Raw genomic sequence first — 6000 nt, forward strand, 5'->3', positions numbered from 1 at the left:
TTAATAGAATCTGTATAGAATTTGTAGATGTTCTTCAAACATGGAAAGTGCACTTTAACACATTTCATTACCTAAAGCCGTTTGTTAAGGAATCATCCAGTGAAGGGTTCTTTAGAGAATTAAATGTCTTACTGCTGCAGCAACATCGTTTCAAAAGAAGCCTTTGTAGGGCTTCCGCTCTTATTCAGAGGATACTCACTCACTCACTCACTCAAGTCCATTCTTTCACAGCCTTAAAACTAATAAGATGGAGAGAACTGGTTGTCTGGTGTTTAGGTGGTGCCTCTAGGAAATGTCTACTTGATATGAGTGTATTTCTCAAAATGCATAAAATACTACTGTTTACTGGCCAATTCCCTGAAGCCCAGGTTATAAACACAAGGAATCAGCATTAGCTGACATTCGGCATTGAGCGTGCAAAATCGGGCTAAATGTGGTTAATACTCAGCAACCAGAGAGTTTACAAAAGTATTGCGGGCCGATTCACATACTATACTTGGCAACCGGGGTGTTGGCACTCAAGCTCGGCATGGGGTATTCAAAAAATGGCCTGATTTTTTAGCTAGAACAGGATTTCATCTGAAGAGGTGAAATTTAACTCAACACAACCCACATATATACAGTACGATGCCAGTCAAAAACAGTTTAATTCTGTGTTTTTTATGATTTTAAATTGAATTAGATGGATAGTAAAGTCATCCAAACAATATATAAAATATATGGAGTTATTAAGCAAACAAAAATGTGTTTTGCTATGTTTTATATTTTAGATTATTCAAAGTAGGCACCTATATGAGGTAGAGTCACCTGGAATGGCTTTCAGTTAACAGCTGTGCTGAACTCCTCAAGAGTTAATTACTTAAATTTCTAGTCTCTTGATGTGCTTAAGAGCATCAGTTGTAATGTTCTAATCCATATTATGGAAAGAACTACTCAACTAAGTAAAGAAAAATAGAAATGAAGGTCAGTCAATCAGTCACAAAGACCATCAAAAATGTGATGATGAAACTGGCTCTTATCGGGATCACCCTAGAAAAGGAAAACCAAGAGTTACATCTGTTGCACAAGAAACCTTCATCAGGGTTATCAGCCTCAAGGGTTATCAGCCGCAAGTTAACAGCACCTCAGATAGAAGAGCCACATAAATGCTACACAATTCTGGTTTGTTTAACACTTTAATTAAAATAACTTTTATTAAATGGTTCCTTATGTGTTTCTTCAATTTCTGTAAGAAAACTGGAACTGACTGGTCATGTATACGTCACATAAGAAAAAATAATTATCCCAGTTTCTTATAGCACAGATAAATGTGCTTAAAATCTTATTTTGTGCCTGCTGCTGCTTTTCTTTCTGGAATTCATATTTTGATATGAATCTCAGAAAATTTCAAACAGGCAGCTTTCTGACCAAGTGGCTTCTTGTTAGGTCTCCTCAATTTCCCACACTAACAAGGTGGAGTTTTTCATGGAACAAAAAGTAAATGTGACACGAGAAAGGTGTGCAGAGGGTAAGAGAGGGGGAGAAAAAGAGACAGAGAGAGAGAGACAAAGAGAGAGAAAGGGAAATGAGATGAAGCAGACGGACAAAAGGACTTTGCCAACACAAACAGCATCTGAGGTGAACACAACATCCATTACAGCACTCATTCCTTAAGCAGACGTCTTGCAGTAATGCATGTATAAATTGCGTCTGCAGACGGACTCCCCTCTGTGCTGCGGGAGCGAGCAGTAGAGATTTCTGCTGCCTCTGAATCAGATGATGAAAGACAATTTGTGACAGGCACTCTGAAGGCTACATGTTTCTATTCAGTGAAAATCTCTACATCCTCATTTTGAGCCACAGCAGTGACAGGCAATAAAATATAAAAAGAAAAAATATAATGTCTGCATATATCAGCACAAAATACCAACTTTCTCATATTAAAACCTTGAAAAAAAGTATATTTATTTCTGAAAATTCTCCAGAATTAATTAAATAATACATTGTAGTTACATTAACCTTCAATTAGGTGTACAGCAAGTGTATATGTATACAGTATGTATGGATATATTGTGTATACATACAGTTTATATACAGTACAGGCCTTCTCTTTTTGAATGCGTTTTCATTATTTTCATGACTATTTACATTGTAGATTCTCACTGAAGGCATCAAAACTATGAATGAACACATGTGGAGTTGTTAGTGAAAAAATGGTCAAATAAGAGTAACACGTTACTAAGTACTGCGTTACTGACATCATGAAAAGTTCAAACATGAAAGCTCAAACGGAACACATCATGAGCTCTGCACCTAGCTCAGTGTGCTCGTTACCAGCCTCAGCTGTGCCTAATCTCATGACTAATTAGTACAGATTTTAAGCCTCTGATCTTGCACTGCTCATTTGTGAAGTCTCTGTTGTGTTTACTGCTGGAGCTCTGAGCTTATTCCCTGTGTTTGCCCTCCTCTGTTTTGACCCCTTGCTTGTTTATAACCTGGATTATGGATATGCCTGCTCTGTACCTGCCTGTCTGTTTGTTGACCCCTGCCTGTATAATGATCATTACTAGAAAGACCCTAATAAATCCACTCTGCACAAGCGACCTTCCTCTATTTGTTCATTACAAGTACCTCTGTACCAGGAATGATCCTTCCTGGTCCTGGACCTGCTCGTTTAAAACTAATAAATCCAACTACCAAGTCCTCAAATTAATATGCCCGATCGCGTATGGCTGTGTGCAAAGCCACAGGAGCTGTGGCAAGTTTCTTTGCTAAGCGGCATGTATCCGTTTCTGAATGGCAGATGCCGCTAGCGAACGCCGCCGCCAGTAGCGTTCGTGGCCTGTGCCATTCCTCAAAGGCAGGTGCCAGTAGGTGTCACTACCTGTTGCCACAGTTGAATGGCAGGTGCCAGTGGGTGTCACTTCCTGTTGCCAGTTGCCATTTGAAGATCGAACCCTTACTGCTGGACATCTAAGCACACTTAAGTCTACAATGGTTACATTTCCCTGATGGCCTTAATTGCCTGGATCAGGTGTGAGAGATTTTGGAGGGGGGGATGGGGGGATTCTACAGGATAGAAGATCTCCAGAACCAAGAATTAATAAATGTAATGATATAATAATAATAAATAATAAAAATAGAAAAAAGTGCATATTTTTGTATATTTACATAAAATGGTATAAATATTTTTTTAAAGAAAATACGGTTAATTTACCTTGTTTTTAGTTGTATAAATCGACTGAAGAAATTAATCAGCATAATCACAAGTAATCACATTTTTTTTCTCCTAAAGGCTAATCTTGTAATAATGGGCGTGGTAGTGGGGGGAAAAGTGGACCTGACTACCCAGGGCCTAAGCAGAAAGAGGGGCCCATGAAAATCCAGATTTTTTTTTTTCATGTTCCTTGTGGCATGAGCCCACTGACATTGAGGGTGTCCAGACTTTGACGCTACACCCCTGGGTGTTATAATGTAAATATAAGAATCAATGTTAGGCAAAACTAAATTAATTAAATGTTATTGTGAGCATGATTCTGCCCCCTCCCCACTCCCCCAATGGCCTGCACTCACACCGTGTTTAAACAGTCCGTGCCCGAGCACGCTTACATCACTTACTGTTTGCTCAGTGGGCTTGCCGGTGTTGTGCCGAATTCAGAACCCCTGCCATGAAAAGCACCCTTTCTCGGGAGCATGTAAGCACTGTGTACTTGATAAAAGCAGAGATCATTTGCCTTAACCTACTTAGAAATATGCGCCAAAGTCACAGTTACATACATAGCAACTTGGCGCAAGCTCCCGAGAGGGGGATGATTTTCCTGGCGGGGTGCTGAATTCGGCACAATACCGCCATGTTTGTATACAAGAACATCGCATCACTGATATCATCTTGTTCCATGATTGGGCACGGATAGCACTCACACTGCACTCTGTGTCCGAGTCCAACTTTTCGAACGGGCATGGTTTGAAGCATTCACACTAGATCACACTGGTGCTCTGGAAAAAACAACGGATTGCCTTGTGTGAGTACACCCTAAGTCAGCACTTTGCCATTTTTTCTACAACATCAGCACATTGCCACGTTTTGCTTGTCATTTGGTTTGGTTACATCCATCAATATAGTTCCCGTAGCCTGGAGTAAGATGTATATTTTAATTTAAAGAGTCCTGTTTGATGGCTAAAGCAAACAAAGCAATCAAAGCTGAGCTTCCATAACCACCTCCTACTCTCTCTCTCTCACTCAATCAGCAACCAGGCTGATCAATAGAAGTTAGGAAGCACACAGAAAGAAGGTCAGAAGAGATTGTGACAGATTAGATTTGAGATGTCTGATGTGAGCAGGAGTTTGTGTGTGTGTGTGTGTTTGTATGCATGGTTCCCATCATGAACCAAAGCTTGTGCATGACATACTCATTATGAGACCTCACAAATAGAAAGCAGTGTGTCCCAAACAAACAAAACCAGAACCAGAACCCGGGCAGAGAATGCACAGAGGCCAGATGTGAGGCTAGATAAACTGCTGTAAACGCCTGCTTCATTCGTATAAAGACCAGACCACTCACTGTGCAAAGCGAAGGATGCAACAACATGGATTTTACTGCTTACCAGTGTGGTTTACTGTATTCAGACTAAAAAGATTAAAATGAGATCTCAATTATGCCTCATGAGTTTATGATGATATTCTAGGATTACAGTAACATATTTGGGACAGCCTTTCTGACTAAGCTGCACTGCTTTAATGTCATTATTAGTGAAAGATGGCTTAAATGATTCCTCTTACTTTGGAATAAAACACAGGTACCTCAACATATTCAATTGATTTATGAACTAATTTACTTTTTTATTCTGATATTTACTTTGTTTTTGTACAAAATAAAAAATGACACTTTTAAAAAACTTTCTTTTTTCTTATATTTTATATTTTTTATTTATTAAACATAAAAAGATCATTATTGTACATAAAGAATGGTTGACTTAATAGTAGTAGAATTGTTAAAATGTTTACAGATGATTGAAGAAGTGTTGGTTTTTATTCTTATTTATTTTTATATAATTTTTTAAAATTAATTTAGTATTCAAATGAATGAATCAACATCAGATTGGAACACTACTTCAATTAAGTTAATATTCATGTACATTACATTATTTACAGCATTTGCATTATTTACATTGTTTATTTATTAATTAACAATGATTTAACATAAAAAATGGTCACAAAAAACAATGATTTAAAATCTATACATTAAAGCAGAAGAAAATAAGTACTAAATTGTTATTTGTAAATTATTAAGAAACTTTTAACAGACTATCAATAAATATATCAACAGAATGTTAGTGAAGCAGCATCTGAATACTGAATATATGGGTAAATATCATATTCATGAACATAAATTGAGTACTCATTTTATATTACACATAATAAAAATATCAAATGTAAAACCTCATTTTATGTAAGATTTATTTACTAATTTACAGATTACTCATACTCTTAAAATGGTTGATTTTTTAATGCTATAAAATAATAGAAGTTTTCCCTCTAACAGAACAATGTATAAACATGTAAAACAAAGAAAGCATCTTTTGACACATAGCATCAGTGGTGTCATTTAGGTGCTATATATAACCTTTTAAAAATGTAACCCCCTTTATAGCCATGTCTACACTGACCTGGCCTTCACTGAATATTATTTTTCTTGTCCAAATCTGGTGTTTGTTTTTTGTGGGTAATGGGTCTGTTTTTTCAACGCAACCTCATCCCCCCATGTAAAGAGACCTTGGGCTTATATATATATATATATTTTTTTTTTTTCTTTCTTTGCTAATCTTTTACATATTTTATTCACAATTGAACATAGAATATATATCAGATGTTGGAGGAGAGATATTTAACTCATTTAACGAGTTAACATTTTCAGAAAATGTTCTTTAATGTAAACTTATGAAAACTCTGGATATCATACTATCAACAGTACATAATATAATAAAACAATCTGAGAAACTGTAGACATCACTGTGTAAAAG

Source organism: Astyanax mexicanus, chromosome 5 (assembly GCF_023375975.1).
Source record: "Astyanax mexicanus isolate ESR-SI-001 chromosome 5, AstMex3_surface, whole genome shotgun sequence".
Classification (NCBI taxonomy): domain Eukaryota; kingdom Metazoa; phylum Chordata; class Actinopteri; order Characiformes; family Acestrorhamphidae; genus Astyanax; species Astyanax mexicanus.